Source organism: Parasteatoda tepidariorum, chromosome 5 (genome assembly GCF_043381705.1).
Source record: "Parasteatoda tepidariorum isolate YZ-2023 chromosome 5, CAS_Ptep_4.0, whole genome shotgun sequence".
Taxonomy (NCBI): Eukaryota; Metazoa; Arthropoda; class Arachnida; order Araneae; family Theridiidae; genus Parasteatoda; species Parasteatoda tepidariorum.
The window spans coordinates 25469429-25496301 of record NC_092208.1 but is presented as its reverse complement, the minus strand read 5'-3'; the positions used below and the strand labels follow the sequence as shown (position 1 = coordinate 25496301).

General features: G+C 30.1%; 1 long non-coding RNA gene across 1 annotated transcript in view; it reads left to right on the top strand.

Annotated features, from left to right (window-relative positions):
• LOC139425584 (uncharacterized) overlaps nucleotides 1-26873 on the top strand; it is a 114388-nt gene that overhangs the window by 67043 nt on the left and 20472 nt on the right. Inside the window, exon 2 of the long non-coding RNA XR_011636787.1 lies at nucleotides 9677-9738. This is a non-coding gene — a long non-coding RNA (uncharacterized lncRNA). The remainder of the gene's footprint in view (nucleotides 1-9676; nucleotides 9739-26873) is intronic.

The following is a 26873-nucleotide window of genomic DNA, read 5'->3' as shown; positions in this document are numbered from 1 at the left end:
GTAAAAGTGGCAATAGAGGGGTTTTGTATAAAAGTGCGTTTTTACTGCAGTACTGAAGTGCGTTTGATTTGTTAGTTACTAAGGATGGGGCCCGAAAGTTTATGTGCACAAGGTAATATAATACTGGACAATTTAAAGAAGTTGACAATTAATAATTTTATATATATGTTGCCGGCAAAGTATGAAGCGCCGGCATTCTATAACATGCCTAGACATTGTATATGAAGCCGGATGTTTTTAGGCAAGGTATAAAATATGAGAAGAATTAGATACTTTCCCTAGGCATTGTATATGAAACCTAGGCATTCTATAGAATGACAAATGCTATTTAGGCTAAGTATGAAAAAAACGTCCAGATGAGGTTATCATGTAAATGAGGCGCATTTCTCAAAAATAAAAATTTTATTCTGAAAAAATAATGAGAGTGTCATTAAAAAAAATTAATTCAAAATGCGTAAAGAAAAATGAAAGTTGTACAAAACATAATTTATGCCTTTCTTATTTAGGGAAACAAAATTTTCGTATAAAAAATTCACATTTAAGTCACAATTATTTTCAGTTTTGAAACAAATATTGCACAAATTATCCATTTCAACACCTTTACTAGCATGGCCACAGAAGATTTTATACTTTGTAGGTTTCTCATTTGGCATTCTATAGAATTGCCGGCTAGTTTTAGGCATTATATACAATGCCTAGGCATTCTATAGAATGCCGGATTATTTTTTTTATCGCTAAATGCTGCAATTTCTAAGTGAAGACAGAAGAAAAAAATGGCACTTTAAAGAAAAACGTACAGATTTGGTCAATTAGCATGTATCTTTCCAATTGCAGAACTTTCTTTACATTTTTAGCTACTGCTTTAGGATTTTAAAAAAATCTAAAAAAAATCCTGGAAGTTTGGCCAATTAGTTCGTATTCTTCAAGTTGTAGAATTTTCTTAGACTTTTCTTCTTTCTCTTTTTTTCTTATGAAGTTTTTTAAATAAAAATCTTTTTTTACGAACTGCAAACAAAGTTGAAATAACTACTCTACCTTAAATAACGAAAGCTAAGGTATTTTAACTTCTTTATTCAAAAGGATTTATCAAAGTTTTCATCCTTTGATTTCAATTAGTAAATATAAACTTTCAAATAATATTTTCGCCAACGTCAAAGAAGAACAAACCAAATATATCGATAAATGGCCAAAAGCCAAAATTTCAAAGTCTTCAACTTTCTATATTTGACTTCATTTCTCAAACGATTCAAACTCAGTCATTAGGGATGTAAGGTTAAGAAATTCAATGTTTTCCGGATAAATGATTTCGCAAAAACGGGAGAATATCCCGGATGTAGCTCGGGCAGTGCAATTTATACATAACTTTCGCCTGAACCGAAAATGCGCAATAATCAATTTGGAACACAGCCCAAAGCATTGACATTGTGCTGTGGAACAGATATTGTTGGGTGTAAATATGTCAAAAAGCGATGTAATGTATGATACAATGTAAACTTGATACTATTTTTCAAAATGCCAGATGTGGGGATAGTAGAGGGAATAAATCAAATGAAATATTGTTTTTGTTTATCCTATAAAACAGTGAATGTTTCGTGGTGTCAAATGTTACACTTCATTCCTATTTGTCATATTTAGAGTGTACGTTATTTGTTCACCCGCTCGTGTGCTATATAAATTATCATTTTCGGTAGAAGAAATAAATTTTAAAATTTAAAAATTAACACATATTTAATGAGAAAAGGTAAAGTGCGGAAAAATACAACGATTTGAATACTTTTTAATCAAATGATAGAAAAATTGCGAAATAAAAAAATTTTACTCCCTGAATTGTTTTTTGTTTAAATGATAGAAAAAATGTGAATTTAAAAAAAAAAACTTTTTGAATGCTTTTTAAGCAAATGATAAAAAAATTGCGAATTAAGACAACATCAAATGATATGATGCTCTCAGGGTAAAATTTCAATGCGTAAATTAATCAGCACATACGATAATTTAGAATAGCAAAGGTTAAATTCATTAAATTATATTATTTATGATGCAATGTATACTTTATACTATTTTTTAAGATACTAGATATACATAAAGAATAAATAAGCAAAATGAATGATATTTTGATTAATCTATGAACCAGTAAATGTTTTGTGGTTTCAAATGCTACACTTCTGTCCTAATTTGTCATATTTAGAGTGTATAATGTTTTTTTAACCACTCGCGTGCGATAAAACTTATTATTTTTGAGAAAAAAATCGATTTAAAAGTTTAAGAATTAACTTATATTTAATGAGTAGAGGTACACTGTAAAAAATTTCCTATCAAATTAGGGTATATAGTTCCGGCATTTGAGTACATCATCCGTAAAATCCATTTTTTCAGTAAAGTACTATACAATAATTTCTACAGTAATATATATTTACTTACAGTGATTCAGTGATTTTTAACAAATAAAATTACAGTACATCAGTTGTTTTTTTTCGTTTTGTAGCATGCACCGGTAAAAATTGATTTTGCGGTAAACAGTGAAATTAAAAATACAAATCTTTGAAAATTTTTCAATCAAATGATAGGAAAATTGCGAACTAAAACAATATCAAATGATGAGATCTATTTTTTTTTGGTAAAATTTTAATACGTAACTCGGACGACAATTTAGAAGAGCGAAGGTTAAATTTAAAAGTGATGACGTGTATGATACAATGAGTACATGATACTATTTTCTAAGATGCTAGAAGTATATTTAAAAATAAATTAATCAAATGAAGCATCATTTTTTGCTTAACATTTCTCGGATAAAAATTTATTTTTCAAATTTAAGAATTAACTTACTCTTAATAAAAAGATATACAGTGTGCAAAAAAGCAAATGAAGTTCGTGAATATTTTTTGAGGAAATGGTGGCATATTAGCGAAATAAGATACGATTTTAAAAGTTCATGGAGTAGGACTTTAATATGCTAATTAATTAGCACAAAAGATAATTTAGCTTATGGACTCATACGCAAAAATATACTTCTTGAGAAAAAATACAATTTAATTTTCATCGATTGCAAATTTTAGACATTCTAAAAATGTGTCAACAATCTGGAAAATATGGTCTAACAAATTTAGCCTGACGGGTGATTTAAGGTATCCTTAAAGTTAAATTTTTAAAACGATGCTATATTATATACATTGTGTACTAAATACTATTTTGTAAGATACTTAATATGGCTATGTATGTGAATAATTTAAAACAATCACTTTCACTTGCTTAGTAGAGCTGGGAAATACTTTTTTTTGTGGAGTTAAATGTTGTGCACTTTAAATCCCATTCGCAATGTTTAGAGCACAATTTGCGCACTTTCTTGGTTGCCATATAAATTATAATCTTCCAGAAAATAAATTCATCTTGAAAATTTAAGAAACAAAACATACTAAATACGAAGAAGCACAGAGCACAAAATTAGAAAAAAATATTACCTGAATTTTTGATCAAATTATAAGATGAGAAATAAATTACGTCATTAAAAAGATCGTAGTTAATAAATTAGTATTACGTGATAATTTAGGTTACGACTCAAGAAACCGAAACTTGTATTCTGAGAATTAGCATGTTAAAAATTTCGAAGATTAAAAATTTTGTACCTTCTAAAAATTTGACTGCAATATGGAAAATATGATAAAAAACTTTTTTTAGAGGAGTGATTAAGAGTTTGAACTCCATACTCTTAAATTAAAAAGTGATGTCATATCTGATGCAATAAGTAAGTCATATTAATTTTTAGGGTGTCAAACGTGGGTATAATTTAAAACTAAATAAAATAGGGCATTGTTTTTGCTTATTCTGTAAGCTAGCAAAAATTCAGTGATGTTTGCTAAATGCTAAGAACATTGTTAAGTGTTTTAAAAGCTCCTGTAAATGCTATTTTTAATTAAAACTAAATTGCATACAGAGAGTAGAAGAACTTAATGAACGATAATTTTGATGTCATCACAACGCATTCCCCTATTCTTTTCATAGCAGAGTCCTCTAGCTTCACTAATTAGGAAACAGTTAGTACACGCTGTATTTAGGCATTCTATAATTTATAATTTAGATACTCTATCACATTTTTGTTTATTTCTTTTAACTTTATATTCTCTTTTAACTCTGTTTCATGAAAAATTTTACTATAAGCGGAAAAAAAGAAATAACTAATCAAATATTAGTTTATTCTCGTCGAATTAATGTAGAAAACTTTAAAAAGAAAAAATTTTATAGTTAAATTGTTTATTGTTTGCTGTATGTCAAACATATAAATATTTCTTCTACTCAACATAGATATAAATTTAAGAACAAAAAGTGGAGAGAAATTGAAATATTAAAACCAAATCGTCATTTATTTTAGATGCAAAGAAAAATGTACAAGCTTTGTCTTTATTAGAACTCGGCCTCTTTTAAAGAAAAAAAATCTGAACATTTCATGAAATTAAAATGAAACTAATAATAACATATTATAGAGTATCGCTCAAATTCAATTAAAAGTAAATAATAAACGATAAGCACTTTGGTCCTGTTAGTAGTTTAGCTTATTAACGCGTCGGGGCACTGTATAAGTTTGGTCGGAAAGTGCTGCTATTTCACCGCGCTTTGAAACATACTCTTGGAAGAAGTTTCTGAGGAGAGAGGGCTTTTTAAATACTTCCTAGGCACACTGAAAGTAACGGTTCAATTTCTTAAACAGTAACGGGATCAATTTTTGAACCAGTTACTGTTACTTGGCTCCACTTGGTTTCTTTCACTAAGTTCTTCGATTTGACACGTTGTGGTAAGTATTTTTGCAAAGGTAAAATTACATTTATCGTCAATAAGAGTTAAATTATAAAAAAATATAGCGTTTTTCATTATCTGCATAACCAGATTAGAATTTTTTAATGATTCGACAGAAAAGAAGAATTTCCATAATAATACTCTTCTCCAAAAGCTGTCTCTATATTTAGATCGAGTTGAGTTGTTGGTTCGAAATAGGATATATCCTGGCGAAAGTTGGCGGAAGAATACTGAAGGGAGGTTGCGATCAGTAGCCGAATAACTCATACACGGCTCGTTGGGTGCTCTTGAGACTTCGTCTGATAGATGGAACATTCAGTGCACGTGAGGTCTCCACAAACCTCCCAAGATTCCTTTTAAGCACCCTCCACTTCCTTCCGCCAAAAGAAAGTTATAACCTTCGATTCTAAAACTTTTTTGTTTTGATCCACTAGGGAATATCTGAAGACTTTTAGAAAGAACTCTTTAGGAATGGCATCGGAGAAATGTAGACATTTGGAAAAACATAGCTTTAAAATACTGCTTAGTGTTCAGATAGGGTTACTCCCGAAAGTGTGTTTAGATTTTTGTTTTTAATTGAAATTCAGAATTTAAGGGTGTAGAATTCAAGTTAAAAGTTAAGATTTCGATGTCAGACTTTCTTGAGCATTAATTTATACAAAAAGATCCATAATCACCATCTTTATGTATATATATATCCAACTTCTCTAAAAATGCAGTAAAATCTATGCATATTTGTGTTGGAAATTAATATTTTAATTGAAGTCAAAAGTTTTCAAACTCAATAAGAAAGAATGAAAAATTAAAACTATCGAAAACCAGTTTCTTGTGAAGTGGGATCGAAATGCATTTGGTTTTATGTTTCTTCGTAAAAATGGTTTTAAATGATTCCAATCCATCTGCTGCATAAACAATCAGTGGCGTAGCCAGAGTTTACAGTATAGGGGGTCAAAATCAGATTTTGCTCTTCCTCGCAATATGATGTCAGTAGGGGGTGATGCTTTTCCTGATTATTTTGGATATTAGAATATTGTTTTGTAAAAATATAAATTTTGGGGTATGTTTCTGTGTTAAGACGAAAATTGAAATAAGTAAATTAACCGAAGCTGACATTTTTCCATCAGCTTGACAGTCTATTACAGGCCAGAGCAGTCTCAACAAGTCGTTATCGACGCTAAGTTTATCCATCTGTTGATGCCCATGGTTTTAAGATCTTTTTTCTATAGAATCAATCCATCTCATGTTTTGTCTCCTCCTTTTTCAACTTTCAATTGTCAACTTTCCAAAAGTCAGTTTCCTTACTAGGTCACCATCATTCTTAAAGAGTTAATACTTGTGAGAAATAACCGAATAACAGAAATCAAACAAACAACAAACAAAAAACAACTTAGAGAATTAGAAAGTACATTAAAATATACTGCCAAATCATTTTGCATTAAAGTTTAAAACCGGACAAACATCAAACTATAAATTTATCTCTCACGAACTTTACTCATAAATAATCTTTCCATGTAAAATAAGGTTTTTGTTTCAAACTATTTTTTATTAATTTCGAACTATTTTCGCACATTTTAAACAATTTAAAATGTTCCATGATATCTAATAAATCAGTCAACTAATTTTCTTTAGAAAAATATAGTAAACACATTATATTATTATGTTATATATTTAAATTTGCAGCAAATTTATTTTTCAATAAGAAATGGCACAATTTTTTGTATAATTGTCCGAAGAGAAGAAGGAAATCAAGATTCGTAATTAAAACTTTTTAAATGTCAAACAATTGACTATTTTCATACACAACAGATATATATCTAGCATAAAATTCATAATTAATGTTTATCGTTCTAACCATTAACTAGAGAGTTTTGGAATTGTTTAAAGTATAGGATGGGCAATTATATTGAACTACATTTGTAGAAATTTTATTCATTTAACATACTGTTTTTTTTTAAAGTCCATTTAGTAATATTTCTCGAGACACGCCACGGTAAACAATTTTTCAATTGTCTGAGTTAGTTTCATTTGTCCTTTCTTACTCTATTTTGCGTTTTGCTTACTCTATGTGCATAGTTTAATTAGGATTCGTGAAATTCATATTAAGGGTGATGATTATAGAACACTTTGATAACTTCAGCAACACAAAAAATTCCAAGTAATTATGTTAATAACACGAAAATTATTAAAATTTGTAAAAAAAAGAATACAGTTGAATTGATTGATTGCTAAATATAGATATTATTAACTTATTGATATCTGTTGTAAATGTTACATATTGATTAAATACTTTGAAGCATATTCCTTAACTTTAATTTAAGTTTTCACACTTCGTTCTATGTATATACCTTTTTAAATGTGTGTAAATTATTACATTATTTATGACTACACCCTTTTGTGAACCCGTTGATTCATATTGTTAGCGATGTTCTTATTTGGAAGACTCCTCTTAAATATAATCAATATTTTTTCAAAATGTTTAAATAAAGGATTTCTTGTATTCAACGCAGTCAATACCAGCAATTAATAACGTTACAATTTGAAATTTTGTGGATTTTGAAAGTTAAAGCTCTTTGAAATGTAGTTTGAAGCTTAATTACTTAACGGATTCTTCATTGCAGCAATGTAGATTGCAGTCACCGTATAAATGCTAAGGTAGTTACTTACTTTCGTTTTGTTTTTAAGTTGTAAAATGTTGAATTATTTTACAAGATTTTCGTTGTGTTACAGGAAATTTTTATTAAATAAATGATTTACATAAGAGCAAGTAATTTTTGAATGTGTAATCCAAATTACACCTCATTCCTTATATTTAATCACGAAAAATTTGAACGTCTCTTACAACTTGTTGTATGCCATGATCAAAGTTTGTCCTGTTGATCACAACAATAACGTAGCATATGATGAGAGTGGAAGATGATCCTACAAGATTGCTGCAATTCGGGCTTTCAATAAACAGGGACATATATGTCGCTCATCCTGTGTCCATCTTCCGTTGAATATGGTCACATTTTAAAAATCTGTAAATATAGCACAATTGTTATGTAATCATCTTTAGGCACTGTGTTATATGATTAACATTTTGAAAGATACTAAAGACAAAAATAGATTTCACAGAAGGTAAAGTACTCGAATTTTGCTTTGATTTTGATTCAAATTTGAATTTAATATTGATTGCCTGATTTTTTAATTTTAATCCGTAAAAACAGCAATTTATGGTATGTTTATGGTTGAAGAACAACCATTTATGATCTCTGTGAAAACGATTTCATAGAACGCTAATCTGGTACGGAAGCATTCTAACGAAATATAGGAGGACATTGTAAAAAACTGAAGTTGTAACAGTTTAGTTACTATGAAGTTGAAAGGCCTAAGCTTTCAGGCTAATCAAGAGCTTTAAAGTATTGTTCATAAATAAGTCACGTTATCGACGGCAACAAGCTTTTGAAAGGAGGTTTTGTTTGCTAATACATCTTGAATTTTTTTCGATGGTTACTTTGAAAGGCAGCTTTTGATACCGGAGGCTCCAAAAGTAAAATATGATTCTAACAGCCAGGACCTTAAAAACAATCTTTCGATTTTTTTTTTATAAGATTTTCGGCAACAATTTGTTGAAAGAACAAATTATTTGCTGATAGAGAAAATGTTCACCCTTTGAACAGCAATCTGTTTGTGGATAATAAATATTCTCAAAAAGACTACCGCTAAAAAAAAAAAAAAAAAAAAAAAAAAAAAAAAAANCTATCCGAAAAAAAAAAAAAAAAAAAAAATGGTTACTTAAATTATGGTCGAAATAGAAATGTGCTGTTTTCTGCGTTCTGTACTGAATTTGAATCTAGGTTTAATTTTTTCTAAGTTTCAAATTCAGTTGCTACGTTTTTCAACAAATGGCACTAATGAATGAAATTTAATAAACAAAGTATTAAAAATATCCACCACTTACATAAATAAACTAGCGTAATCTGAACACAAAATTATTAGATGCCCATGATAAATACTTCAGTTGAATTGAATTCCAAATTAACTAATATCGCGATAAATATTATAGTTAAAGTTTATTCAAACATAAGAAAATGCTCAGTCAAATACTTTAGTTGAAATATATTCAAAATTACGAGACAAAATCAACAGTAGCCTTACATGTTGTAAGAAACATTGTTCCGTTGTTTTTTCTCAATCAGTAGCGACGTCTTTCAACAAGTTTAGCAACTTTTAAAACTTAGTAAGAATAAATCTATAGCTTCCTAAGACATAATGTAGTAAACCTTATTTTTCTATCTCTTTCCGTTTTTTTCATGATTTTTCTTATCTTCGAACATTTTTAGAACACCGAGAAACTTTTGAGAAATAATTTGTTTCGTACTTTACTTTTGTTTTTTATAAGACTCTTCTTTCATTAAAAACCGATCCACATAATTTTCAGAAAATAAACCCACAAAGTTGGTTAAATTATCACGAATTGGAAGGTTTTTTTCAAAAAACTAAAAAGACGAGATAATTCGTTCTTATTAGAATCCCTGGATTAGCTGATTACTTTTTTATATACTTCTCTGAACATGAGTTTTTATATCTTCGAACATTTTTAGAACACCGAGAATCTTTTGAGAAATAATTTGTTTCGTACTTTACTTTTGTCTTTTATAAGACTCATCTTTCATATAAAAAAAGCCGATCCACATAATTTTCAGAAAATAAACCCACAAAGTTGGTTAAATTATCACGAATTAGAAGGGTTGTTTTCAAAAAACTAAAAAGACGAGATAATTCGTTCTTATTAGAATCCCTGGATTAGCTGATTACTTTTTTATATACTTCTCTTTTTATTGTTTACTTTATTCCCGTTTGAAGTAGATATATATATTTTCTAAATCGAACACTCTTATTTTCTAATCAGGAAATTGGATCAAGGCTTCTGTAGTTTCTTGATGGACTTTTTCGACTGCAATGATAAGCCAGGTAACCAACTTTCTGTCTTTCTATTGAAATATTTCCCTGTTTCTTTTTACCTTTTAATGTTTTTATCTCTTAAGGTAAAAGTTTTGCTTTTACTTTTTCAAGGATAAAAAAAACGGAAATAAAAATTTGGAAAACGATTTTTACTTAGTACATTTTTTTACGATTTTTACTTTTTTATTCGCGTGAAATAACGGAAATCATTTATTTTCTGTTTATGTTTTTTCCCCATATGCTATATGTCAATGTTTCCCAAATGGTATTCCACGGAAACCTACGGCTCCTTTGAAGAGTAAAAGTGGTTCTGGTAGTTAGTACTTCGTATAATCATCGGTGATGAGCTTTGAAACCTTGGAACATATTTAGATCTATAATTGAAATGTAATTTGTACTTTGAAATGTAATTTGTACTATGAAATGTAATTTGTACTTTTAAATGATTTGTTTTTTATGTTTCAAGATACCAATAATGTGGCACAATTTTATATTATTAACAAAAATTAAATCTGTAGAATTATCACATTTCTGAAAGATGCATGAATTATTTATTTTTGGCATGAATTATTCTAGAATGGTAAAAGTGCATGGGTGATTTATTTTTGGTATGAATGATACAAGGAGAAAGGGGCATGAATGATTTATTTTTGGTATGAATTATACAAGGAGAAAGGAGCATGAGTGATTTATTTTTGACATGAATAATGATGCAAGAATGTGAGAGGTGCATGAATGATTTATTCTTGTCATGAATTATGCAACAATGTGAAAGGTGCATGAATAATTTATTCTTGTCATGAATTATGCAAGAATGAGAAAGGTGCATGAATGATTTATTTTCGGCAAGAAATAAATCAGACATGATAGCATTTTTTTCTGATGCCCACCCGGTTAACACTCGTCATTCAGATATCAGCAGGGCAGATTTGTTGACCACTTTCTCAGTGGCACCATGTTGGATGCTCCCACAGTAAGTACAAATAGTACAGAGAATGATAAAGCATTCATGCCTTGTCCGGGATTGGAACCCAGGATCTTTCGGATTTGAGGTCAGAAAATATTAATCCTCCATAACAGCATGAATGATTTATTTTTTTTATAATGATTCATGATACCAATAATGTAGCTCAATGTAGAGGAGACGCTTCTGAGACTGTATCATATTAACAAAAATTTAATTTGTGGATTTATTAAAGGTTGGAAAGGAAAGATTAATAGTGCCAGAAATTGATCACTGTTTAGCTTGAGAAATGATGAGTACTTTTTTTTCTTATCTAGAGTACTAATACTTTGTCATTCAATCTTTTGATTTAGAGTAACTATTTGACGCAACGTCATTAGGCCGTCTAAATAACATTTGATACTGAGCACCATTTTTCAGAATTTAAAAAAAATCCTAAAGCTTTTGAAAGAGTTTAATGACACCAAACAAGTAACTTTAAGCAAATGCCACTGAGAGAAAAATAACGAAAAAAAGAAATGCCGCGTCGTAAGCAATCGACGCTGATTTATACTAGAAGCGGGAAATCAACAAAAGTGGTGAAAGACTTAGAGCTGCTCGTCAACTATTTATTCTTTTAGTTCGTAAAGTTCTTGTGTTTAGTTCCTTTGTTCACGTGGATGAATAAATCAAGAAGATGCATGGATTCGATCTAGAGTTGTCAGGTTTAAAAAGTTGAAAAGGAATGGAGAAGTTATGTTCTTTTATTTACATTTCAGTAAAGAGTCGAAAGTAGATAGAAACTGAGAGCCTTATAATTTTTTTTCTTTTCTTCAAAGGTTTTCAAATCCGTTTAACAACTTTTTCTTCCATCGTCTCAGTATCTCGTCATTTTAGAATTTTTTTCTTAAAAAAATTAGCTTATTGTGTGCTTTTTTTCTTAATTTCTCTCACATGATAATATTATCTCTACAAGCTTTTAACTTTTACAGTTTATATTTTGTTTATTTAAACTCGATGTAAGTGACTTTATTTTGCACTCACTTTATAATCAGTTCAAAGTTGAACCATGTTATCAGCATATTGAACCATAACATCAGCATCTTGAACCATAATAACATTAGCATCTAGAATCATGATATTAGTATCTCGAACAATGCTACCAATTTATTGAATCACAATTCAGCATCTTGAACCATAAGAACATCCTCTTGAACCATAATAACTTCATATTGAATCATAATATTAGCATCTCAAACAATAATATATAGTCATTGAACCATAATGTCAGCGTCTATTGTGCTAATTTGATATGAACTTAATAAGGTGTTGAATTACTCGATGTTTCTAGATGATTCATTAATTTATGTAATCATGTTTTTAAGGTTTAAAGTATACGATAATACGGTCAACATACAACCGTATCATGGTAGCAGAAAATTTGAATGGTTTTAATCATTGAATGTTCCCCAAACACTCTAACCATATAGTTTACTATCTAAAAAAGTGTGATACTTTTGATAAGGTCTCTAGAAAAATCAAGAAAAATTAAGTAGATACATTCTAGAGTATTTTTCTGTAAGTTTAAGTTGAAATTAAAAAAAATGATAAAATGCATTCCTGCTAACAGTGCCTAATTAATTCCTATCAGCATGACACCCTTGTAAACTTAATACGACCTCAAAGGGTTAACATGATAACGTTCTAAAAAAGCTTCATATTTTATGACCTGTCTGATTTTTTTCAAGATTGGATTAAATAAATATTTTTGAAAGCCCGTAAAAATTATGGAATGTTTTAGGAAAGTTACCTTATTTCTTGAACATGCATGGGACTTTCTATCATGCTAGGTAATGGTTGGAAAAGGAAGATAACTTTAACTGAACATTAGCTAGACTAAATATAAATATTACCAGTTTTAACTTTACTCAATAATTTCCATTCAATTCAAAGGCTAAATTCTGAAATAAAGTCTGTAATTTTTTTAATAAGCTTTAAAAAACATTCTCTATATACTTAAATCCAAGAAAATGCGACTTAAAATTTGAAATTTGTGATTAATTATCGACAAAAAAGGCATTGTAATTCATAATTTAAATCTTAAAAAGTAGAAAAAAGAAAACTATAACACTCGGAAATCATTTTCTTCATATTACTTCAAAAATCTAATGATTGATGCATTAAGCAAATATGAAATAAAAGCACGTATTATATCTATAAAAGGCGAGAAAAGAATTTCCCTATTTTGAGAGGAAACAAACGGGTAATTAATTTCAATAGGGAAAAAAACGAAATTCGAAGCACAAATATTTCAGAATAAAATAATATTATTGATTTCCATTTGCAGTTTTATGTAAAAAGTTTTTCTTTTTAGCAAATGTATTTGAGCAAAGAGAAATGGAAATTATTTGCCACTTCTTCTGATTATAAATTAACTAAAAGAATATTTTTGATATTTGAATATTCTTTTGGTAAATTCCGTCAGGGGATATTTTTTCAGAATTGTATTGATTTTGAATGAGCAGTAGTGTCTAGTTTCTGAAATTGATTATTTATTGAAATAAAACTACAAAGTGAACTTCATCGTCAAGATTTACTAATTTGAATAAAATTTCCAATAACACATTTATATTTCATCCTATTTTAAAATATATTAATGATTCATTTTAAAAATATTTGAAATCAGAAAGAGCAGGCGAAAACATTTTTTTTTTTAGGAAAACTTGTTTTCTTTTTCAGGATTGTTACAAAATAATGTTTCCGAAGAATGTTTTCAATCGAAAAACTCATTAAACACACACATATATATTATATACAAAATAGAAAGCATCGATTACAAAATCTAATAAAAACATAGTCGTAATTAAACAAATTACATAACCAATGAAATACATTAGAATGAGTAATTGGTAATGAGATTAAAAACACTAAAATTGCGTCAAGAAGATTTTATTTCTACTGAAAACAATATTTTACTTAATATTGATAAATACAGCGTGTGACAAAACTATAAGAAAACTATGGTTTTTCTGACTTTTAATATAAGTAATTTAAATTTTCCAAAAATAGACTATGTTAACGAAAATGAATGAGAAACAAAATACATGCATATAATTTATAAGAAATGTATTTAAATCTATCTATCCTGTCAGCAATTTCAAAATTTAACCACATTAAATTAATTATCAGAAACTATAAGAACATGTAAGAAATTATACGAATTATAAGAATATATTAATTATAAGAAATTGTAAGTAAAATTAATTATAAGAACACCAATTTGAATGAATTTTTTTTACGAGACTAAAAGGATATTAATCCACCATTTTTCTGGATAACATTAAAGACTCAATTTTTCTTTGACTCAATTAAGTTTTCAAGTTAAGTTTCAGAAATTCTTCTGCCACCCTTCATCCATGATAGCTTCTTACAGGTCTCATTGTCATATTGGCTGCCATTTGCATGCACTTGTCCAGCCAAGTAACCCCAAAAGTTTTCTGCAGGATTAATGGATCAAGACTATGACTTGGCTGGTTTAGGATCTCGATTTTTTGTCTTCCTGGAACCAATCTTTAGTTGATTGAAGTGCGAAACTAAGATAATTTTGTCACTCTTGTAATAAGATGAAAACATATAACATCTGAATAATCTTTGCAATATGATATAATGTTCAATTTATTTTTGAATTAAGAGTTTGTTACCGCACAAAAAAATCAGATTATTCCACATACTGAGTTAGAGATTTTTATTACTAACCAGTAAATTTGATAAATATTTAATAATTTATCCCTCTTAGTAAATTATTAGACATTATGAATTATCTCCCGTAATAATCACGTTATCAAACGCAACACATATAAGGTCGGGGATCATGGAACACATTGGCTTCATCAATACAAAAACTAAACGTGAATGATATGACAAGAATTTCACTGCATACGAAAAACAATGCGGCACTTTTGAACAAATTCGTGGACATTTGAGAAAATGTTTTACGTTTTAAGCACGGTTATCCTTCCAACTCTGAGGAAAACAATGAACAAGACTCTACATGGGCAACAAAAAATTCTACTCCCACAAGCTTTAATCAAAGCAATGAAAACGGTGCAGAAAATACTGGCTATCCTTCCACCTCTAAGAAAATCAATGAACAAGACTCTACCTGGGGAAACAACGATAGTTCCTCAAATGAAAGTACAGGTAGTGGTGGATCGCCCACTTACTCAGAAAAATTTTTTACTCCTACAAGCTTTAATCAAAGCAATGAAAATGGTGCAGAAAATACTGGTTATCCTTCCACCTCTACGCAAAGCAATGAACAAGACTCGACCTGGGGCTACAACGATAGTACCCCAAATGAAAGTACAGGTAGTGGTGACTCGTCCACTTACTCAGAAAAAAATTTTACTCCTACAAGCTTTAATCAAAGCAATGAAAACGGTGCAGAAAATACTGGTTATCCTTCCACCTGTAAGCAAAGCAATGAACAAGACTCTACCTGGGGCTGCAACAATAGTACCCTAAATGAAAGTACAGGTAGTGGTGACTCGTCCAATTACTCAGAAAAAAAATTTACTCCTACTAGCTTTAATCAAAGCAATGAAAACGGTGCAGAAAATACTGGTTATCCTTCCACCTCTAAGTAAAGCAATGAACAAGACTCTTCCTGGGGAAACAACGATAGTACCCCAAGTGAAAGTACAGGTAGTGGTGACTCGTCCACTTACTCAGAAAAAAATTCTACTCCTACAAGCTTTAATTAAAGCAATGAACGCGGTGCAGAAAATACTGGTAATCCTTCCACCTCTAAGCAAAGCATTGAACAAGACTCTTCCTGTGGCTACAACGATAGTACCCCAAATGAAAGTACAGGTAGTGTTGACTCATCCACTTACACAGAAAAAAATTCTACTCCTACAAGCATTAATTAAAGCAATGAAAACGGTGCTGAAAATACTGGTTATCCTTCCACTTCTAAGCAAAGCAATGAACCAGACTCTACCTGGGGCTACAACGATTGTACCCCAAATGAAAGTACAGGAAATGGTGATTCGTCTGCTTAGAAAATTCTACTCCTACCAGCTCTAATGAAAGCACTGAAAACGGTGTCTCAAATCAAACGGTGTAACACGGATAGCTCTCCATTAAATTAAGTCAAAAATATTGGTTATCCTTCCACCTCTGAGGAAAACAATGAGCAAGACTCTACCTGGGGCTACCTTGAGAAAGAATTTAAACGTTTTTTAAGACAAATATTGAAATTTCAGAACTGCCCTCTAGATTTAATGACTTCCCAAATTTTAAAATTGTGTGCAAGAATTTTTAAATTTTCTTCAATTCTTAAAATACACAAAAAGAAAAATTAACATTAAGAAGTCCATACATCGTACCGCTCTTTTAAGCTATTGGGTCCATATTTCCCCGATTGCGGCTACCCACTTTATTTTGGGGATAGAAATCCAAATCCGTCTAGAATAAAAGAATGTTTATTCAGAGAAGAGTTTTTCGTCTAATTTTGATCACTTAAAATATCGCTCTAGCTTTTTTATTAGCATATTTGAAGTCACTCCTTTGAACATTTTAGATGAGTCCTAAAACGTAAAGATCCGATCATTAGATCAAAAGTTTTTCTAGATGGACCATATTTTTTCGCCCTCTCTACATCTTTATGAATTATGTAAAATATAAGTTTTGAAATTGATTAAAAAGATTTATGTTGTCTTATACTATGAGTAGAAAAGAATTTTGGGACTTTTAATTCAAAGATTATTCAGTAAAAATGCAAATTTAATATATTTTTGTTCCCAATTTATGATGAATCACTTATGATTCGGATTTATGAATAAAACTCTTTCTGAAAACTAACATTGAGGAATTTTTTAATTCACGTTTCAACAAAAAGCAGTATCCACAAAAAAGTTTATAATTTTTAGCTAAAAGAAATATTTCTTCATTTTTTAGTTTCTTTAACGGCAATGCTCGATTCACTTTGCCGGAGGCTATAAAATAACTTCAAATTATACTTTATTTAAGACTTGATATCTTCTTTAACTTTATTATATATATAAAAAAAGCATTTTCTTTCATTAAATATTTTTTTCCAACATGGAGTCATTAAGAAACTTTGAAGGCTTTGAAATATCTAGTTTTGACAAGAGAAATTTTTTTGACAGAAGTTTTCTTTAAAGTCACTAATTTCTATCAAATTGAATCTTGTAACAATTTTTTATCCTTTTAAAAAGTTAGTACAAAGTTTAATATTATATATTTTTCATTTTTTACTTTTAAACACCCGTCTATTAGAAACGATCCATTTCAGATTTAATTTTATAATTTTGCCTTTACATTTTAATTTAATATTTTACAATGCATGTTTGTTTCGTTTAATAAACTGAAACTGACTATACACTTCACTGCATCCATCATAAACTATACTATTTTTAGATACTTATTAGATCTTTTTTTATACTTTATATTCCATCAATATTCATTAGTTTATATTTAACACTAATTAACTGGGATGTTTGAATTACATCCTACTTAGAGCCAATAATGTTGCTTCTCAGTACGTGAAACTCATAATATTAATTTAAAATGCATACTCATTGTTCCAAAAACTACCGATAATTTTTAAAATAATTTAAATACAAAAGAAGATAGAAATGCACGACTTGAAGCGATCTTCTGAAAAAGTGGTAAAAATTTTTATGATCAATTTTAAAAATTAGTTTTAAGTTTCATCAAAATAACAATACGAACTAAGAAAACCTAATATATTTATATTTTATAGAGAGGCTCGAAAAAGTGGATTTTTGAATTTCTGAACACACTTTAGTCCTTAAGCTTGATTAATAGTTTGAACAACTGAAGTAATTCTAATTCTGACCAATATTTTTAAAGTTCGTGTAATGTCTTAGAAAAAAACCTAATTTTTAAAGTTCTTTTTTTTGGGCTCACCTGTTAGATCAGAACAACTCAGAACTTACCACATGAGGATAGTTCCTAAACTCTATCCCCACCTACCATTCAATTTTTAATATTGTGATTAAATATCATCTTCTCCTAAGTCGTGCAGAATTCTCTCTTATCGTTACCCAGTGGAAGAGCGTCGACCAGGTCATACAATCATTTACTCAATCACACAGAAAAAAGAACATAGAACACAGAGAGAAAAAAAGTTACATCCGTGCTTACGGTGGGATTCGATCCCACAACCACTGGTCCCGTAATCCACTTACAGTAACCACTAGACCAGTGATCGGCGATTTTAAGGTCATACAGGGTGGTCCTAAAATATATGTCAAAAATGTAAAGGTAGGTAGAGGGGACTTAAATAAGCATATTTCGTTTAGGATTGTGTGTGCGGTAATGCCGCCTTGAGCCGGTAGGGAGCGCTGATGACTGCGGCGTATAAAAGTGCTTGCTAGCTGGATTCCCGCACGGATCTCAAACAGCATGCATCGTTTCACCAATGTGGAGCTTGCCGACGTGCATTTCATGTATGGGACTGCACAAGGAGATGAATTAGCTACTCAGAGATGTACAGGGAGCGTCAGAAATCACCTGGACGCTGTCTACGGCCAGCATTGGATAGGACGGGGTGGTCCAGTTACCTGGCCACCGCTTTCTCCTCATTTAACCTGCTTGGATTTTTTCTTTTGGGGTCATATTAAAAGCCTGGTGTACGAGAGTCTCATCAAGAAGATCTTGCTGCCCGCTTGTCTGTTGCTGCTTTACAGGTGCTCGACATGCCTAACGTCTTTTCTAATGTACGCCGATCCATGCACCGTCGCTGTGAATCTTGTATCGATGTTGGCGGCTGCTCTTTCGAGCACCTCTTGTAAACTGCTGATAAATTTTTATTTTCGTTTGTCTTTACTTGTCTTTTCAGTTTCCTCTGATTCATACTGCTTTACAAGCTAGGGCTTTAATGTGCCATTACCGCACACACATTCGTATCCGAAATATGCTTATTTATGTCCCCTCTACCTGCCTTTACATTTTTGACATATATTTTAGGACCACCCTGTATATCTTAAAATATGATACCTTATTGCTGCGTTTGTTTGCACAAAAAATAATTGTTAAAGAAGGACATTCCACGAACCTCAGGGAAGTAAACTATCACTCTTTTAAATTGCAATTATTTTTATTTACTTTAGAAAATAAACTTTTAGGGTGTTCTTCTTTTTTTAAAAAAAACCGTATAAATCCCGATTTTTCCATTTTATTCATTGCAAAATCCAAATTTATAGTTTTGAAACTAACTTAGAAGCAAATATAAACGAATAAGAACACAACCATAAAGTAATGATTATATAGAACAATACATTTCTAATACGAGGTTTGTAAATTAAATAGTGGCAACTTAACCTTGAAACTCACAGAAGGGCGGGCATACGCAAATTGGATATGGGAATGGTGAGGTGGCACTGTTGTCGATGTGTAGAGGGCAAAAAAAAGTCGATTTGCTTAGAAGGGTAGTTGTTGTGTGGCGTTAAAGTGAGGAGTTTCTTTTCCATCGCTCTAAAGCATGTTTTCAAAAGGTGATCAGCGGTCGTGGCTTACAATCGAGGTTGCCCGTGGCAAAAATGCAACAGAATGCTATCGAGGATTAGTGGAAGCCTGTGGAGCAAATGTTTTACCGTATAGGACATTAGCACGGTGGGTTCAAGCATCTCGTCTTTTTCCGTCATTAAGCCTTTTCACAACATGCTTTAGAGCGATGGAAACAAAACTCCTCACTTCAACGCCACGCAACAACTACCCTTCTAAGCAAATCGACTGTGTTTTGCACTCTGCACATCGACAACAGCGCCACCTCACCCCACCCATACCCTATTTACGCATGCCCGCCTTTCTGTGAGTTTCAAGGTTAAGTTGCCACTATTTAATTTACAACCCTCGTACATCTCTTCTTTTAATTTTAATGCTAAAATGTAATAGGCAAAATTTTGACGACATTTTTGACGAATACTACTCCCGAATCGCACCGAATACATTGCTAAGCTAAAATATCCTCAGTGGTAGACAGTTCATGGTTTGGAAATCACTTGCTACTGGGCTAATCGTAGGAGGTTTTGTGGTTTTCTTTTCCATGTAACGCAAATGCAGGTTAGCTTTATCCAAAAGTCCTCCACGAAGGAAGGCTTTCAAGAGTTTCTTTGTCTACTGGGTTAGGTTTAAAATTTTAAGGTTGCGGTATTGAACATTGTAGTTGAAAACTCAGAATTGGGCTGGCATTGAAATATTGACAAAAATCGAAGAAATAGTTTCTTAAAATGTAGTAATATGCACATTTCTATTGTTTTTTGTTTTTAATTCGATTTTTTTTAATTTGCAACTACTTTCGGTATATTTGAGAGTTGATTTGATGTTTTAGTCTCACTAATCAATCATTAAACTGAACTGTTTTCTTTTATACGCATTATTATTTGCTAATGAGTGAAAGAAAAGACATCATTTGATTTGAATAAAGAGCTTTTTATTCTAGAATATATCATTAAAATAATGACAGAAATACAGAAAAATATAATACAGTTTTGATAAAAATGAATATAGTTAGACATTCGTTTATACTTTTTATATGAGTTAACTAGATTTCTTGCTTTTTACATTTAATATTTATAAGTAATGTGCTTCATATATTTACATAATATCAGAGCCTATCTGAATGTTAAATTACTTACATTTTCCAAGTTTCATTAGTTTAACGAGAGCTACTTGGATATCTTTCTCGAATGGGTTTAATAACACACTTCAGAAACTTTTGAAAAGAATACTTGAAGTGTTAAAATTGCCGCAGATATTACGATTTAAAGTGCCTTATTATAAAAATATCTTGGAATGTTTTTAACTCATAAACGACTTTTTTTAATGATCAAGGGTGCATTTATTAGTATAATTTTTTCATATAATTAAACTTAGAATATAGAGAGGAAAAAACTTTTCATAATTAAACTTAAAAAGGGAGTTCTTTTTTACGGAGAACAAAATTCTGATGTAATTACCGTACTGCATGGGAGTGACATTACTGATTAAAAAAAATCCTGATTCCGGTAATGAAAAAGAAAAGAAATATGGTGTTTAAACCATTCATTATGCTATGCAATTTTTTCGTTCATATTTTAACGGTTTACTGAAATTTCTAGTTTTCAAAATTATAGTTCTTATTACCGATAATTTAGTAAAAATTACAAAACTTAAAAGTAAATTTAACCGAGTAAATATTTTTTATGCCATGCTCTAAGGTATCATGATAAAACTGCCAAATTTTTCCACATTTAACCAAACTGTATCACGTATTATAAAACCATATTTTATTGTTAATTTTACTATAATAATTCTAAAAGCTCTTTGGTGCAAATTACCTAACTTTTTGTTGTTCCTTATGGAGTCAGAAATACACTAAATTTTACCATAATCTGGTAGTTTTTACCATACTTTATTTCTCGGTGTATAATTATTTGTTTAGGATATTTTTTTACTCCAACGAAAAATATCATGACAGTATGGGTAAGAAAATTATATTCTTGAATATAAAATGGTGTGTACGTGTAGTAAATCGATAGAACACTGGCAAATCTCCATTTAAAAATAGATCCAATGTACCATTAAGAGAAATTATTAGTACCTTACAACAATGATAAAATATTCATTTTCGTAAATTATCAAAAACTTGACTCATCGTTAAAACATAGTTGGCATAATTTGAAGGGTGATATGGTACAAATTTAGTAACCTTTATATTGCTTAAAGTGGAAATATTTCTTTTCGTATAAGTTGGACCATTGTATTGTTTTATCAAGTTTGACAAATTTCAAAAATATGGTTCAATTTAGCACCATATTAAAATTCCTTTATAATACTTTAAGCATAACTATTTCTGTTAGCTGAAGTTGGATTATTGTATTGTGTAATCAAGTTTAACAAATTTCAAAATTATGGTTCAATTTTGCTTCATATTAAGTTTGCGGTTTGAACAATATAATGGTCCAAATCGCTCAAAATCTCTATCAGTTCAGTAGAACTTTTAGAGGAAACAGACTGGCAACAAGTGTAGTGGTTAATACACACCAACTAATGATTTTAATGGAAATATCATAGACAAAAATACTTTTTAACTCAGCTGGTTGTATATAAAAGCATTTCTCAAAACGTGATAGCGTAAAATGAATCTTAACTATGAGCTCTACTAACTTAATATTTCTGTTTGATGCCATCAATTATCATAATTTTTTTCTATAAATACATTGCAAGGTATTTGTTCAACAAAAAAAGCGAAACAATTTTAGACATTCATAATTTTAACTAAGACAATGAAAGAGAAAAATATTTTTATTTTCAAATAGCCTCTAAAAAATTTTATTAATAAAAATAAGAGTGTAAAGTTTAAGTAGGACGATTAGTTGATAATATTCTTAGCAAACCACTCTGTAGACAAGTTATATTTTATTGTGTTAAAGATTTAGACATGCCGTTTTACTCATGTAATAAGAAAACCTGGTACATCGGAAGCCTAAGAAAACTTAGTATCAGTTTTTAATCGTAAAAAAATAAAGTTAACAAAAAATAAAGTTAACAACAAAAAATAAAGTTAACAACAAAAAAATAAGGTTAACAATAAAAAAATAAAGTTAGCAACAATAAAATAAAGTTAACAACAAAAAAATAAGATTAACAACAAAAAAATAAAGTTAACAAAGAAATAAAGTTTGCAACAAAAAAATAAAGTTAACAACAAAAAAATAAAGTTAACAGAAAAATAACTGGAGTTTCCAGGAAGAAAAAATTAACCCCAATTGGACACTTTAAGTTTTAAAGAAAGTTTATTAATTTTATTAACAAAATTATGAAATACTGTCTACCGGCATAACATCAGTCATTCTCTAAAAAATGTTTGGGAATCTCTTAGGTCCTTCGGAGACCTGTGCAAAAACAAGATTTGCTGGATGGTTAGTAAGATTGCAGCAAACGTGTTGACATTTAGTGAAAAGTTATCTGTACGATATTAATATGTAAAATAGAGGTTGAGCTAGCATATTGAGTTCTTTTTAGCAAGTTTAATCTGTGTCGCACATCATAATAGCTGGTAAATTTTCCATATATTTTTTTTTCCTTTTTATTCTATTATTTACTATCTATCTATTTTTATCTGTATATTTTCCATGTAATTATCGTCTATTTCTTCGATTTGAGTTACATATAATAGCCATTAGAGGGACTTGATTGTACGATTTCGATGCTTAAATTTTCATGCAGTTTTTGAATTGGACAATGTTTTGGCACGATACAAAAGGAAGCTGGAATTATTTTGTTCAACTTTAACTCTGACAAATGTCAAAAAGAACAGTACGTGGTACAGGTTCGACAAGTGGGGAAGATGCTACCATTTTTTTTCTAATGATTTAACCATTGAAGGAGGTTCTTTAATATTTATCCCGATAGAGTATCCCAATGAGCTGAACCAGATTGGAATTCCAGCTGTGGCTAGTTGATACGAATCCTACTCCTGGCTCGTACCAACAGCAGTGCTAACGTAAAATATCCTCATCGGTCGAAGGATCATGGGTAAGAATCCCTTTGCCGTCAGGCTAACCATGAGTTGTTTTGGTTTTTAATCTCCATGTAACGCAAATGCAGTTTAGTTCCATCAAAAAGTCCACCACGAAGGCTAGTTTACCCCAATGCTTGATCCAGGTGTTCTCTTGTCTTCTGGATTGTGTTCAAAATTACGAGGCTACGGAGTTAAACATTGATAGTCGTTAACTCAAAATTGTATCAGCTGTTCAATGCCGGTTATAAAATGAAATAAAATAAAATAAAGAGAAAAATGAATTGTTTAAAAGTTTCTCAATAATATTAGACATAAAATGAAATTTGAGGCGTTTCCTTACTATTTCCTTTTTTAATAACTTCGTCAGATATAATTTAACATTGCTGGAAATTAACTACATCTGTTAGAAATTAAATACATCTGTTAGTTATTTTAAAAGCTAAGTTTAAAAAAAAATGAAACACAAACTAATTTGTTTAATGTTGTAGCCTGATATTACAGAAACAATTATAACGTATATTGTTCCATTTTTTTTAAAAAGGAAGAGAGAGAATCTAGAGTTACTTTTGTCCATTATGATGCACTATAAATAACAAACTGAGTTACAAAAAAATAAATAATAAAAAATGCATTAACATAAGATATTTCACTAATATTTTCCCATTATAACACTCGGCACGTCCATTCCACTTTTAAGTTGTTTTTACTGTCCATTTCCAGGACGCGTTATTATTCAGCAAATAGCTATTTCACCTCATTTCCGATTCGCTTTCTACTAAAAATTGCGTTTATAGTATTCAGGGGGACCTCGCGTGTTGTTTAAAGAAAACAATAGTAAAAAAACCAATTACGTCCCCTGCTCATTAAATTAAGTCCATTATGGGCTCAGAGAGGGAACGCCTTAGAACATGAACGTTGATGGTTTCGGATAAGCAAAACAGTGTATTTTAACAGTCCTTTTCCGCCTTCATCTCGAAACGGAATGATAAATTTGAAAAATGTAGGCGGAATGATGGCCTCTCGTGAGAAGGGGTAGGTAAGAAACTTGATGATTCTTTGGACTTTAAATCACGCTGCGACGCCGTCTTATTCGTGAAAACAGTTTAAAAAATTGGCACTGTTTTACCCGCAGAAGGTTTAGTGGAAAGTAATAAGTTGAGTGAAACAGGCAATGTTGTTTTTTTAGTGGGATAAAAAAAAGAAAACAGAAACTGGTTATAGTTTAAGAACTATTCATCAAAGAATTTATTCAACTTACGACACTTTTTCATTACTATTATAAAGTGTGTCCTAACTAAGACTGACAGTATTCTAAAATTTATAACAATCATGGTTAAAAACCCAATTCTCGCAAGCAAAGTCATGTGACAGGACCCTCTGTCCAACCACTCAGTTTCTGGTCTTAGTTTATAACTTTGTCAACAGATGACACTGCGTCTATGAAACATCGGCATTCATTCATTATTCTATCAGTATTTAATTCCACTTTTGCCGTCGTTCTTAGGCTAATATTACCTTGCTAAAGTTCCCTGATTGCAATGATTTTTAATGCAATCATACCTAGTCATTTACTTTAAAAACGATTCCTCCTCGAACTCAATCACTTAGTTCATCCACTCATTTATTTATTGACACACTAAACCACTTTCATTCATCCACTTACTCGCTTTTTTATTCATTCATTAATTCAGTTTCCATTCCACTTATTAATTCTTCCATAAAATCAATCCTTCATTCAGAGTTATAATCCTTCATTCAGAGCTCATCAATTCATTCATTACCTCTTTCATTCAATTATTTTTCACTCTTCAAGTCACACAGTTTTTCCTTCATTCATTCATTTATTTATTCCCTAACTCGCACTCTAATTCCCTCATGAGTCATTAATTGGTTCACTTTTTTCATTTTTTTTTCTAATCTGCTAATAATTTTCTCACCCTCATTTCACTCATTCATTCCTCATTTGCAGTTTTAATTAGAATCTTCAAGTGATTTTTTCTTAAGGGAATGCTTAAATAACATTTTTATAAAATTTCATTAAAGATATTGCATGACCATTCATTCAATTCACCGTACCATTCATTGAACACCAGTTATTCATCCAAGTTTTCTTACTTCCACTCACAAATTCTTTTATATATTCATTTCTTTGTTTTCTTACCTCATTCATTCCCTAACTGAAATTTTAATCAAATTTTTCAAGTTTTGAAGAGAATGTCTAAGTCTTTCCTTTTCCCAGCTAAAAGTGACTTAGAAACATAAAATAAGACAACGTACACGGTTGCTTTCCACGTAAACAAAGATTCGATAAAATAGTGAATAGAAATAGAAAAATCAACGATTTCAAAATGAAGTTTGAATGAAATGAATGTACATAAACTGTTATCTCATTCATTCCCTAACTAAAATCTCAATTAAATTATTCAAGTTTTGAAGAGAATGTCTAATTTCGAAAACTCAGATGGTCATTTGATTGTAAGGCACTCAAAACATATACAAAACAATCTGAGAAACATTGTAAGAAAAGCCTAGTTTCATAGTAATAACATGGGATTCGTCTATATTAAATCATATGCAATCAATACCCATGAAAAACTTATTAAAAATTTTAAGAAAAAACATCACAAAATTTTAACCGGACAAGCTGCTACGAAGAATTTAACTCTTACAATTCACTTATATACTCTATAATATATATACTTATATACTTATTTAACTCTTATTTATGCTATTGAGAAGAAAAGCACGAACTAAATTCTCATGAAACATGCTTACATTTTCAATTACGCCGAGAAAATATTTTACACAAAATCTATTTACTTCCATTACATAAAGTATGCTAAATAAATTACTTTGCTAGTTGAAATGTAAAATGAAAATATTTGACACTAAACAAAAATATTTTCATAGAACAAATATATTTTCAATTTTGAAGTAAAACTTATTTCCTTTTCCCAGCTAAAAGTGACTTCGAAACATAAAATAAGACAACGTATACGGTTGCTTTCCACGTAAACAAAGATTCGATAAAATAGTGAATAGAAATAGAAAAATCAACGATTTCAAAATGAAGTTTGAATGAAATGAATGTACATAAACTGTTAGGGAGAAAATTGGATCCGTCGGCACTGGGTGCTTATCAGAAAATGAAAACAGAACATTTTTTTCCATAAAAAAAAGGTGCGCTTTGGACGTATATATTTTTAAAAGAACCTAAATAAATCAATGAAACTACTTCCAAAGAGTATAAGCTAATCAAAAAGGGCTTAAATCTCGAAGAAATATGCAAAGCAGTTTCGAATGCGTTTCCTATTGGCTAAGGATAATATTAAATTCTTTCTTAAAGAAATAAAAGTTTCTAAGAAGTTTTGAGTTTCTGTAGCGCATTAATTAATAATTTGCATATCTTTAGAAGTCTGTCGATTTCTGCTGAAAGTTTAGAAAATTGGATAAGAAAAGATAGGGATATCAGAATCTATAATTAATAATTAAGTTTGGCGACATATACCTTTGAATTGCTTGAAATACTCAAATTGTAAGTGAAACTTGCCCGTTTATTTCATAAATTTTATTTAATGCTAAGAAGAGAAATATTCGCTAGCAAACATTTTTAGTAATAATTAAAATTATTATTAGTAATATATA